Below are 13,922 nucleotides of genomic sequence, written 5' to 3' on the forward strand. Positions count from 1 at the left end.
AGTGAACATTTGATAAATGTGTGTCTAATCAATGCTTTAGACCAGAGGGCAGCATTCTGCTGCCCACAGCCCATGGCCCATCGACAGAACCCCGCACCCCTCCTCTTTTCACTTCCTACCTGCAGGCCGACACGCCAGTTTTGACTTAAGTTGCATGGGAAACAAGGACAAAGAATTGATTGATCGCTTCCACTTGGAATTTCCCACCATCTTCACACTTAACCAGATTATTGTCAATTCGCTGATTTTTTCTCTTTGCCTGCCAATCCCCACGTGTCCCGCCCCACCCGATCTGCCACCCGGCCGTTTGCCCTGTCGGCTTCATGCAACTCCGCCCTCCACCTCAAGAGGTGGCCGACCCCTGCTTTTGACTATCTCTTTCGGCTCATTTCTCTGTGTCTCCCGCTCTTCTTCTCTCTTACACACACGTGCGCACGCACACATACACACACATAAACGCATGCACAACTCAACACGCACACACACACATGCGCGCGCGCACGCACGCACACACGAACGCACACACACAACACGCGCACACACACACACATGCGCGCACACACGCACGCGCACGACAACACACACAACACGCGCGCACGCACGCACGCACACGCGCGCACACACACGCACACACAGGCACGCACACACACACACACGCGCGCGCACGCACAACACAACACGCGCACGCGCGCGCACACACACACATGCGCGCGCGCTCGCACGCACGCACGCATGCACACACGCACAACACAACACACAACACGCGCATGCACACACACACATGCGTGCACGCACGCACGCACACACGCGCGCACACACATGCACGTGCGCACATACTCACGCACGTGCGCACATATATACACACACGCACGCACACACCAACACACTCACGCGCGCAGAACACAACACACACAACACGCACACGCACGCACGCGCGCGCACACAGACGTACGCACGCACACACGCACACAAGCGCGAGCACGCACAACACAACACACACAACACGCGTACGCGCGCGCGCACACATACACACGCACGTGCACACAGTCACACACACAAACACACGCGCGCGCGCACAATACAACACTACACACACAACACGCGCACGTGCGCGCGCACGCACACGAACACACACGCACACGAACACACACGCACAACACAACTCAACACACACAACACGCGCACACACACACATGCACGCACGCGCGCACACACACTTACACACACGCACACACACACTCACGCGCACGCACACACACGCACGCACTTACGCGCACGCACACACACACGCACACAGACACGCACGCACACACGCATACACCCGCGCACACACACAGACACTCCACACACGCACGCGCACACACACACGCACGTGCGCACATACACAAACACACGCGCGCGTGCACAACACACACAACACGCGCACGCACGCACGCACACACACGGACGCACGTACACACGCACAACACAGCACACCCAACACGCGCACGCGCGCACACACACACACGCATGCGCGCGCACGCACGCACGCACGTGCGCACATAGACACACTCTCTCTCTCACACACACACAGTCACACACGCGCCCGCACACAATACAACACAACACACACAACACACGCGCGCGCACGCACATGAACGCACACACACACGCACGGGCCCGCGCGCACACACACACACTTACACACACACTCACACACACACACACGCCCACACACGCGCGCACACACATGTACACACACACACACGCCCACACACGCGCGCACACACATGTACACACACACACGCACACACACTCAACACACAACACGCGCACGCGCGCACACACGCACGCACGCACACACGCATACACACACGTACACACACACGGACGCACGCACGCACGCACGCGCACACACACACGTGCACGCGCGCGCACAACACAACACGCGCACGCACACACACACACGCACGCACACACACACACGCGCGCGCGCACACACACGCACGCACGCACAACACAATTCAACACACACAACATGCGCACGCACGCACGCACGCACACACACACACACACACACACACACATACACACACACATGTGCTCCAGTGCCACAGCTATCGGCCGGTTTGGAGCGTTTCAGTGCAGACGCTTGGCCAGATTGGTTGGCACTGAGTGAAGGTTTGCGCTGCAGCGCAACAGGACTCGCGCCGCTATCGTCTGCTACACTCCGCTTGTGAGGGTAAGCAGTGTCTGTGCTAGAAATAACCCGCTTTGATGCTGTATAGTGCATTAAAAAACATATTTATACTAATTCAGTTACTTTTGCCAGCTACTGACGCATCTGAATAATTTCAAGCTGTATGCTGTTGTGCCAGAGCGCCCAGCCCAAATGCGTTGCACGGGGCGACGCGCCGACAGCGGGGCCGATTCACGCCTCGTCCAAACCAGACCAAACCTTCCGCGGTGGACAAGCTGAAACACGCACCGCCGCAGAGGCGCCTCTCCTTTTACGTCGCGGCGGCTCGGCCAGATACTGCATCGGGTGAACGCCCGCAACGGGCTTGTCGCTACTCGCCTGGAGGCGAGGTCACGGAGACGGCGGGGGCGTCGCCCTAGAGCTCCCTTTCCCCATCGTGGCGGCGCGGCTGACTCACCGCTTCGCTACCATTCGTCGGACTTCAAACTTCAGCCAGCGAGAGCCCTGATTGGAGCGATTCAAACTTCATCGGCTTTCTCCGGCGGCATTCTCCAGCGGCATTCTTCGGCGCCAGTCTCTACTGCAGGCTGTGGGGCTCGGTGGCCGGGTCTACCAGTGGATACGGAACTACCTAACAGAGAGGTCATTCTTTGTTATGACTGCAGATGGGCCGACATCAGCTCACTATACTCACCGTGGTGTTCCCCAAGGAGGCGTCCTGAGCCCTACACTGTTCAACCTTACACTAATTGGCCTGATTTCTCGCCTTCCAAGGAGGGTTCACGTGTCGATATACGCCGACGATATATGTGTTTGGGCAGATGGCGTGACTCGTCGGCATGTGCGCGCCAGACTGCAAAATGCCGCAGACTTGACGACCTCATATCTACACGGACAAGGGTTGGAACTATCCAGCAGCAAATGCGCCGTGCTTCCGTTTACACGAAAGCCTATGTATGCATACCCTTTGTATATTAATGGTGAAAGGGTGTCTTATGTGAGAAATCACAAGTTTCTCGGAATAGTTGTCGACAGAGGCCTTTCTTGGAGCGCTCATGTTAACGTGCTAAAGAAGAGGCTCTCTGCAGTGGTGTATGTGCTCAAACTCATCGGCGGCAAGACGTGGGGAACACCACTGAAGTCGATGTTACAGCTCTACAACGTGCTGTTCTTGGGCTATCTGCGACACAGTGCCCCTGTCCTTTCTGGAGCGTGCCGCACAACTACTCGGTCACTTCAGGGTATTCAAGCTCAGGCCCTGCGAACCTGTCTTGGCCTACCACGATGTACGTCCACAGCAGCGACCATTGCCCCGGCTCGAAATCACCCTTTGGCAACCTTTGTGGACGTCGAAATACTCAGGACACATATCAGGCACCTCGCCCGTCTACCTGATCATCACCTCGCGGGAATACCAGCGACCCGTCCCCGGGCGTCGTTCGCAAGGGTAGAAGCTGCCCACAACACCAGCGTTCCATCGAACTACACGCCGGCGATGAGACCGCTCGTTCCGCTGTGGTGTGTGATGCAGCCCCGAGTGTGCCTAGATATCCCAGGAGTGACAAAAAAAACGTGATCTTCCAATTCCGGCCCTGCAACAGCTCGCTTTGACGTACATGCACGAGACATACAGTGACCGAACCATAGGCGTGCGCAGAGTTCTCGATTAGGGGGGGCAAAGTCTTAACGCTGCACCCCCCCCCACCCCCCACCCCCCTTACATCAACTCCCGACGCCTTCCCACTGAAGGCCTAGAGGTCCGAACGCAGTGCAAAGAGGGATGCTCGTAAAATTTTTATTTCAATGCGATGGAACTGCAACACACAAAATATTTCTGAGCAGAAATTTTTACTTTCATGTGTTACATCGGCAAGGTATGGGGCAAATTATTTCTGAGCAGAAATTTTTGCTTTCATGTGTTACATCGGCAAGGTATGGGGCAAATTTGGCGCCCCCCTTCAGATGATTAGGGGGGGGCGGCCGCCCCTCCTGCCCCCCCTGTGCGCACGCCTATGGACCGAACCCATGTATACACTGATGGCTCGGTAACATCGTCGGGTTCTGCCGGAGCTGTTGTTATACCACGACTGTCACTGTGCAGCAAATTCAAGATAGCCAATCTTACGACATCCACGGCTACAGAACTTACGGCCATCCGTAGCGCTCTTCACACCATCGAGCAAAGTTCGTGCCGCAGATGGGCTATCTTCTGTGATTCGAAGCCTGCACTTCAGTCACTCCAGTCAGCGCTGTGCCGGGGACCCCACGAACAGCTCCTGACAGAAATAAGAATGATATACGACCGTGCTGCCCAGGCGGGTCATGATGTCACCCTACAGTGGCTTCCTAGCCACTGCGGCATTGTCGGCAACGAAAGTGCGGACGCTGCCGCCCGGCTGGCGCATCAAACAGCGACAACTGTACTCATCCCATTGCCTAGGACGGACGCAGCTAGGGTCCTCCGCATTCTTGCCCGGGAAACAGCTATCTCCCAATGGTCTCCAGAAGATTTCACATGCGCACGCATTGAGGCCTTTGACCCGCACCTGCAACGTCCCCTTCCACTAGGCCTCCCACGGTCTGACGCAACTCTTCTTTGCCGTCTCTGGCTGGGGGTGGCATTCACAAATGCTTACTCGTACTTAATAGGAATGGCAGCAAGGGCGGAGTGCGAAACGTGCGGCACATCGGAGACGATACGCCACGTTTTATGCGAGTGCCCACGCTACTCGGCTGAAAGAAAAAAAGCACTCGTCAGCGCTGAGGAACCTGGACTCTCGGCGGCCATTTTCGGAGGGAAAGATTCTGTGCCACTGGCCTTCTCAGTCATCCGCTCAGAAGGCGACTAAGGAACTATTACGTTTTCTACGGGCGACGAACTTGAACACTAGGCTATCGACTGAGAGCCTCCAGTGTCAATCACTGTCAGTGCCTCGGTGCTGGGCATACGTGTCTGGTCCAACTTTTCCTCTTTTTTTCCTCTCTCTTTTTTGCCCATTTCCCCTTTCCCACGTTCAGGATAGCAAACTATGATGTAGCCAGGTTAACTTTCCTGCCTTTCTTCTACATTCTTCCTTCCTTCTACGGAGACATCGAGTGGAGAGGTGCTGTCGCCTTTGTGCGAGTCATGTAACGTTTGCTTACCCTTGTACATACTATATATAAATGTTACTTCAACTTTTCGTCGGCTCGAGAACTTCATCGCTCTGCTCTACGCCGCGCCGATAGCGGACGGAGCAAGGCAACGCCGCTACACCGGTGGCTGCGGTGAGCGGGCCCAGTCCCAACAGCGGAGACAGCGTCGGGATGGCTGATTCCCAACATCGGTGACAAGCTGGGATGCGAGTCACAACCTTGGAGCAGCGCTGGGCAGCTCATTCCCAACAATGCCCCAGAAGTTTGCAACACACCAGGAGAGAGGGAACAACGTTCTTGGGAGCATCGGTCAGAAGATCGTGTATAACTCGTCTTTTCTAGCTTAATCGCGAGGTTCATCTCTCAGAGCTCCTCGATAAGTATTCAAAATGCGTAGGCTTCCCTACAGTATTTTTTAGATGCTCTTATGAAGACTCAACAGTCTAATGCTACGTACCAAGCAGCAGGATCCTATATACACTGGCATCGCGCAACAGGAAATAAAGCGGCTGTCTTCTATTTCTATCGTTGTTGCTGACTTGTATCAGATGAATGTCCTTTTCTGAGCCCAACGCATCCATTTTTCTGCACCGTCACAGACGTCTTATTAGGAAGTTTGGGGACGTTTGGGGGGCTCACAAAGATCGTGTGGATATTTTCAGGCTGTATGGCGCACATTCCTTCTTTACAAAGTGGGTTTCGTTATGGCTGCGTGCAAGAAGGGGCATATCCGCAGCGTGCGCGTTTTATTCACATGCAAATACAATGAGAAGGCTTGTGCTACACCACCCCGATCGCGCCCCAGACAACGTTGTCCACAGTATTTGAAGGTGCTTTTGTGCTCCAAATTTCTATCGTAGACATCGTTATCATAACTAACTGTCTCTCAACCCGGACAATTATGACATTATTACGGTGTTGAAGGCTTCATATACTCTCCAACGAACGCAATAAATTGTATACGTGCATATATTCCAAGAATCGAAACCAAAGAATATTTCCAAGCAGCTCTTTATTGTTTTCCAACCTTTCCAGGCGTAAAGAACAAATCCTGGTCTACTCAGGATGGCGTTCTATGAATTGAAGAAAATTACTCTTACTCTTTTGTCCTGGACTGAAGACCCGGCCCACTAATCTCGATTTTACTTTTAAATAAAGTTTTGTCCTCCTCCTCTTGAGTGCTGTTTTCCTATAACGCATGTCTGAATATTGGGAAGATATGGCTATGAGAAATGTACCAAAATATCCCTCCAGGTATGAACAAACGTAGTGTTACTGCATCTTTACCGTAGACGTGACTCGTTTTCATCAATAAGCCTCCATACTGGTTAGAAGCCAAAGTTTTTGCAGCCCATAGTGCATGTCGGCACACTTTCATGCCATGACAACGTAAAGTGATGTGATACAATACTTTGCCGACAGACACAAAGGCCTGGAATTTGCTTTGATCTTGTATTTTCGCCGTTGTCGGTTACTAGCAGCTGGCTCTTCCCTTTCTTCGAAAGATTGCTTAATACAGAAGCTGTATTAGCTCAAACTTTTTGCGCTCCGCACAGGACAAGCTTTGCAAGGAATGGGGAGACGCCGGCAATGTTTCTTCCGTCGCGGTATCCACAAATATACTTTAACTCACGCCTTGAGCTAGTGTATGCGATTGTAATTATGATAAAAAATTACGCCCACCTCCCCTCGCGGGAACCCTGGTGTGATGCGACGCTGAAGGGGGTTCCATTGTGCGTTTCCGTTGGGTCGATTACTCTAATTGCGTGAGCAATCGTCGGGTAATGCGAGAGAGAGAGAGAGAGAGCAACGTAGCGCGGACGACCGTCGACTAAGAGACCGGCCGGAGCGCGGGCGCAGCGCGCCCGCAGGAGAGGAGACCGCGGAGAGAGAGGGCGCTGCACATGCGCACAGCGCGCTTGCGCCGCGCGCAGCGCCGCCCACCGGCGGAGTGAGAGAGCGCGCCGCACTGTGCGCGCCACAGATGTTGGGGGAAAGGGCGCGCTATCACGGCGAGAGGAGAGGGGGTGAGCGGAGGAGAGACGCAGCTGTGCGGACGCGGACGACGACGACGACGACGGACGCAGGACAGGGTCGCCGGCAAGAGATGCTCCTCTCAGCGTCGCATCTAAAAAGTTACGCTGTTATATTATGTATACGCTGCTATATAAAAAGTTATATTGTGATAAAAAGTTACTCACACGCAAAATATGCTGCGTATAAGCATCAGACGGGCAACCGAGCGCAAATAAACAGCCGGGAGAGTGAGCTCGAGTGAAGCAGTTGACAAATGCGAGAATCCCTAAGCCGACGTCACGGAGACGTAAGGTCCCTAAAATAACTAAGGTAGCGCCAACTGCTCCCCCCTTCTCCGCTGCCCTCCTCTTTTTTCTCTCCCCTCACCCGCGGCGCCGCGGTCTCTTGAACTCCGCGGTGTGGCCGCCGTGTTTGTTGGCTTCCTCAGAGCAGACGCCCTCGCAACGCTTCGGGCCGCTCGCTGCAGTTTTTCGTGCAGTTTGCTCTTGTTTTCGCGCCGCAGTCGCTCTTTGGTAGCATTAATAGTATTTCTAGAGCCCCGTTTTACCAACACGCATTAAGTGAGACTGTTTTGTTGTATATTTTTGTCTAGAAGGGGATATTTGCGCGGTGGATGCCGCGGGCGCATACGGACAGCGCGGTGTTTGTTTACGTGTGCGGCATACTCAGGATAGTTCGTGAACGCGAAAGGATCGAACGTGGACGTTTCAAACTGCTCTGTTACATAGTATTTCTAGAGCCCCATATTACCAACACGCCCTAAGTGAGGCTGTTTTGTTGTATATTTTTGTGTAGAAGGGGATATTTGCGGGATGGATGCCGCTGGCGCATACGGACAGCGCGGTGTTTGTTTACGTGTGCGGCATGCTCAGGATAGTTCGTGAACGCGAAAGGATCGAATGTGATCGTTTCAAATTGCTCTGTTACAATAATTCCGTTCTTGCATTTGCGTGATTAAATTGTGGTCGTGCAAGCGCTGCACAGAGGGCTTGCGCATGGTTCGCGGTGACCTTGGTTCGCGGCAGTTCGAGCGCTGCGCTGGCTTTTTTGCGTTCGCGTTTTTTGCGTTAGTTGTAGATCATTAGGCAGCGCTCAGTATGCGCCCCGCATTAGCTACTGACATTCATGCCACCTTTATTTCGTGCACTTTACGGTGCTTTGACGCTGTTGCAAAATATATGTCACCTTCACATCGTTATAGGCCGCTGTCAAGGTCAAAGTTCTCGCGTCTCCTCGTTGGCCTCGCCCAAGACGGCTGTACTTTTGGCAGTGCGTCCGTGGCATAGCAATGTTCGTGCGATTGGCGTTCACAATTACTTCGAGTACGGTCCCGTCGGGCATAGCTGGAACAGGCTCGCACAAAAAACGCGCAGTTAAAGAATGCGCTCAGCTTACTATTAGCTGTAGCGCCCAATTCTATAATAACTACCGTATTCCAAGGCCAGAAGCACGCTAACAAGCGCAATTGTGAATCCTTTTCATGCTGTACAGCTAACATTGATTCATGTGTGGGCTTTGATAAATTACAGCTTGCTACAGCCGAGCTGGCCGTGACTGCACTGACCTTATTCGAGCAGCCGAAGGCACAACAACTCGGCATCGCGAAACTACATAAAGTGACGCTGACGCAACACTTGTTTGAAACGAGCAGCTGGCTCTTCGGTTGTTATCGGTTGTTATACGCTGGCGGCTTCGATAAGAGCGCCATTCGATTCAGACGCGATTCCCTGCAACGCCTGCACCGTTGCACGGTGCGCTGCACCAAAGCGCTCGATTCGCCGCTGCAGGAATGGTGCCGTGCACCGAGTCGCTCGATTGCTTATGGTGCTGCAGCGGTGCCGCCGCGGTGCAGAGAACCGCTGCACCTGCTACGGAGGAGGTGCAGCGAATCGCTGCCGCGAGCGTTCGGGCGTTGCGGGTTGGCAGGCGGCTACCGGCAGTTGCGGCGACCGCGTGAAAATGTCCGTCGAGCTCGAAGATGCGTGGGACAAACTTTGCGTCGCCGCTGATGCGTACGACGCAACCCAGATGGCCGTAAACATCCAGTTGTAGAGGACGACAGGCGAGGATGATTAGCAGACGACTATGCGTGCACCTCGCTCGATTGTAAACACGCAGGGGCGCTACTGACGGTGCAACCGTGATGCACGGCACCGCGGAACCACGCTGCTGCATTGCACCGGCACCACATAACTTCCTCTGCAACGTTGCCGTGCACCCCTTCTGAATCGAATGGAGCTAAGGCCTGCTCCGAGGCAGCTGAGCCTAAAATGGCGAATTTAAATGGACAGTGGACGCGAAGAGAAGAAAAAAACAAACAACGCGGGGACGAGGTATTACGCCACTGGCCGTTGGCCAATGGCGCGTGGCGTTCGCCGGCGAAAAAGAAAATGGCAAAAAAACGAAGAAGGAAAGGAGCGCGGGCGAGGGCGAAAGGCGGCGAGATCTAAAGATGGCGCTACCTTAGTAATTTCAGGGACCTTACGGAGACGCGCTTCGCAGCGCCGCCCGTGGTCGCGCTTCCCACCAATAGGGGGCTTACAACAGCTTTGCTGGACATCCACCTTCACCGGGAGGAATGGTCGCTATTTTAAATGCATAGCATTTTAGTAACTCACAATGTCACGCGGCGTTGGCGTGCGCTGTCGTAGTCCGCAAGCGCGCCTTGTCGTAGTCCGCGTCCGCAGCCAGGAAGAAATAACAGTTTCCGGCGCCCGGTTTCGAACCCATGACGCCGCGGGCGGAACGCAAGGTGCCCGGCGCACAACCGACCGAGCCACGAAACCGACACAGATTTCGATGCACCGAACGCGCCTTATATCCTTCACTCATTTCTCGTTTGTTTCGAAAGCGCCACAAGTTGTCCCGCGCTTCCAAAAGATGGCGACACGGGTCCCGCGATCAAGAGATACGACTTGCCGGCGCACCCCCTCGGAAATGCTGTGCATTTGATCGTGCCCCTCGCGAGGGGGATGTCTTTTTTTATTTCTTCTCGATAAAAGTAGCAGCACGGAATCGTCTCGAAGATTACGCTTGACTGCAGAAAGTAAGTCCCAAATGCCACCCTGGCTCGTTGGTCTAGGGGTATGATTCTCGCTTAGGGTGCGAGAGGTCCCGGGTTCAAATCCCGGACGAGCCCAAGCTTTTTTTATTTCAGTAAAGCTTGATGTCGGGCTAGTTGGTGTAACATGCTTTTGAAAGTAAGTTGCGCTTGTTGTGAACACAGAGATGGACACGGGAAACAACGCACACTTTCACGAGAAGACGGCGCTGTCTTCTCGTGAAAGTGTAGGTTTTTTTTCCGTGTCCGTCTCTGTGTTCACAACAAGCGCAACTCACCTTCAAAAGCAATTTTTTTATTTCTTCTCGATAAAAGTAGCAGCACGGAATCGTCTCGAATATTACGATTCACTGCAGAAAGTAAGTCCCAAATGCCACGGATCGTTGGTCTAGGGGTATGATCCTCGCTTAGGGTGCGAGAGGTCCCGGGTTCAAATCCCGGACGAGCCCAATTTTTTTTATAGCTTGTGCATTATAATTTGTTACTAAATAGTTGAATTTTACTACCACCTTATGGTCCTTTCACCACCCGCGTATGTTCTGCAAACTACTTCAAGTGAAGCCTAGGCTGGCTGCCTAATAATAATAATAACAATAATTCTTTATTCCATTCTTTGAGATGAGGGAGAAAAGTGAAAAAGCTATACAAACAGTTGGACTAGCTCCCCCCCCCCCCCCCCCAAGTACTATATGACACGTTCAATAAGCACCGTACAGGGAAAAAATGAAACTGCACATGTAAATAAAAAAAACAACATTCCAAATATGAGGAAAACAGACAATCCGCCGTTTTTGCTATAACAGGAAGCGCGGTACATCCTCGGTCAGAGAAAGAGAGGGAGAGAAATAACTTTATTGGGAGAGGCTCGTGATCCTAGGCGTCGTCCAATAGGCCTTTGGCTCTAGCAGCGTTCCCGGCCATGGTCCAGACTTAACCCGCTGGGTCGGAACTGCGCAACTCGTTCTCCCATTGCTACGCCTGAGTGATTCTGCGCGCTGGTGTATCCGCCTTCGAGCAAGCCCATGGCATAAGTGCTAGGTTTGCCTTTTCTTTGTACATATTTGCGGCATTTGTCTGAATGTTTCCCTGGGTAGCAGTAGCTAGCTGTACGCAACCGGGTTTGGATACGAATTCGTCTGAAGTAGTCGCCACACGACGGATCGCCTCTTATTGGGTCACGCAGTCATCACAATAACAGAAAGCGCGCCACAGTTCCAATTACACACCTGTTTCCATGAGTTCAGGAAAAAATTAAAAAAAAAGAAAAACAAGGAACAGTTGAGTTCGGCACGAAGAATAAATGCGGTTGCCACGCGCAGGCACAGGAAAATACATAGGACGTATAATAGCCAAAGCTGCCTGCCTGCCGATTGGTTGGTATGCTGGGGTCAAATCAGGGGGTCCAAGATGTATAAATTATGGCAATAAAATTGAACTTGAGGGGGGGGGGGGGGTGCCCGTAGCAGCAACAGTATACCCACCAGAGCCCCGCGTGCCAGAGTCGCAAGGACAGGGGAAATCCCAGTCACCCACTCGGGATGTGCAAGGTGCAACGAGCTCACTGCACGGCTACGCAAGGGCACACCTATCAGTCCAGGACTACCCTCCAGCAGAGTCCCACAAGCGCACGTACAGCAGTAACTGAGCCTTCTGAGGTTATCGCAAGGGTAAGGGGCACAAAGGCTCCTTCTTAGTCCGAGGGCGCTCAGGGCCTAGTCCCACCACTCGCGAGCACGTGCACGAACTACCGGGCCAGGCGAAAGCAAGCCCGATCCAGACTACCGGGCGTTCAAACCGGTAGGCCGAACGAGGTTAGAGGTCCAAGCCGACCTGCGCACGGACACTCGGTTGGGTAAACCAAATACGTGGCCGCCCCGGATAGGCCGGCATGGTAGTCATTGCATGCCCAGATTACCCGCACCCCTGAAGTGTGGTGGTTGGGGGCCGGGCTGAGTTGGCCGGGCCCTCCACAAACGAAAAGAAAGAACTCGTCTTTCCGTCGCACGGCGCGGCCAATGCCACACACCCCTCTAGCCGCCGGACCTGTAGCACGGCCGGACTCGACTTTTAAATGCATAGCATTTTAGTAACTCACAATGTCACGCGGCGTTGGCGTGCGCTGTCGTAGTCCGCAAGCGCGCCTTGTCGTAGTCCGCGTCCGCAGCCAGGAAGAAATAACAGTTTCCGGCGCCCGGTTTCGAACCCATGACGCCGCGGGCGGAACGCAAGGTGCCCGGCGCACAACCGACCGAGCCACGAAACCGACACAGATTTCGATGCACCGAACGCGCCTTATATCCTTCACTCATTTCTCGTTTGTTTCGAAAGCGCCACAAGTTGTCCCGCGCTTCCAAAAGATGGCGACACGGGTCCCGCGATCAAGAGATACGACTTGCCGGCGCACCCCCTCGGAAATGCTGTGCATTTGATCGTGCCCCTCGCGAGGGGGATGTCTTTTTTTATTTCTTCTCGATAAAAGTAGCAGCACGGAATCGTCTCGAAGATTACGCTTGACTGCAGAAAGTAAGTCCCAAATGCCACCCTGGCTCGTTGGTCTAGGGGTATGATTCTCGCTTAGGGTGCGAGAGGTCCCGGGTTCAAATCCCGGACGAGCCCAAGCTTTTTTTATTTCAGTAAAGCTTGATGTCGGGCTAGTTGGTGTAACATGCTTTTGAAAGTAAGTTGCGCTTGTTGTGAACACAGAGATGGACACGGGAAACAACGCACACTTTCACGAGAAGACGGCGCTGTCTTCTCGTGAAAGTGTAGGTTTTTTTTCCGTGTCCGTCTCTGTGTTCACAACAAGCGCAACTCACCTTCAAAAGCAATTTTTTTATTTCTTCTCGATAAAAGTAGCAGCACGGAATCGTCTCGAATATTACGATTCACTGCAGAAAGTAAGTCCCAAATGCCACGGATCGTTGGTCTAGGGGTATGATCCTCGCTTAGGGTGCGAGAGGTCCCGGGTTCAAATCCCGGACGAGCCCAATTTTTTTTATAGCTTGTGCATTATAATTTGTTACTAAATAGTTGAATTTTACTACCACCTTATGGTCCTTTCACCACCCGCGTATGTTCTGCAAACTACTTCAAGTGAAGCCTAGGCTGGCTGCCTAATAATAATAATAACAATAATTCTTTATTTCGATGGAGTCGAGTCCGGCCGTGCCTGTAGGTATACGGCGTTGCCCGTGGGACACTACATGGAGGCGGGTGTGGGCGGGGATGGGAGATTGCGGTCCCTCCTGGCAACTACGCCCCCCTCCCCCGGAACACATGCTCGATGCTCACGGTTGAGCATCGTCCATGTGCCAAACGCCCTCACCTGCGGTTGAGGACTTTTGGCAGGCAGGAGGAGACAGCCTACTTCCGTTCAGGTCGATGTAGCAAATACTGTGAGAGTCTTGTTGCTTACGCCCTTACTCTATCCGTGCAAGGCATCCTGGGTTGGCTGACCGGTGCCCGGCCGCTTCTCCTGGCGCCGAAGAAATCACCACGGGCTGTCTCCGC

The 13,922-nt window shown here is 53.4% G+C and overlaps 4 non-coding genes across 4 annotated transcripts; all 4 read left to right on the top strand.

The window, feature by feature from the left end:
• Positions 1-10,418: 10,418 nt before the first annotated feature.
• Positions 10,419-10,490, top strand: Trnap-agg (transfer RNA proline (anticodon AGG)). Its single transcript has one exon. It is a non-coding gene; the product is annotated as a tRNA-Pro (tRNA).
• A 299-nt stretch (positions 10,491-10,789) lies between these two features.
• Positions 10,790-10,861, top strand: Trnap-agg (transfer RNA proline (anticodon AGG)). The gene has a single exon. It is a non-coding gene; the product is annotated as a tRNA-Pro (tRNA).
• Positions 10,862-12,956: 2,095 nt separating this feature from the next.
• Trnap-agg (transfer RNA proline (anticodon AGG)) lies at positions 12,957-13,028 on the top strand. The gene has a single exon. It is a non-coding gene; the product is annotated as a tRNA-Pro (tRNA).
• A 299-nt stretch (positions 13,029-13,327) lies between these two features.
• Positions 13,328-13,399, top strand: Trnap-agg (transfer RNA proline (anticodon AGG)). The gene has a single exon. It is a non-coding gene; the product is annotated as a tRNA-Pro (tRNA).
• The last annotated feature ends 523 nt before the right edge of the window (positions 13,400-13,922 follow it).

The sequence above is a fragment of the Haemaphysalis longicornis genome, unplaced genomic scaffold (assembly GCF_048455015.1).
Source record: "Haemaphysalis longicornis isolate Haplotype H1 unplaced genomic scaffold, Haemaphysalis longicornis Haplotype H1 scaffold_1, whole genome shotgun sequence".
NCBI classification, from domain to species: Eukaryota; Metazoa; Arthropoda; class Arachnida; order Ixodida; family Ixodidae; genus Haemaphysalis; species Haemaphysalis longicornis.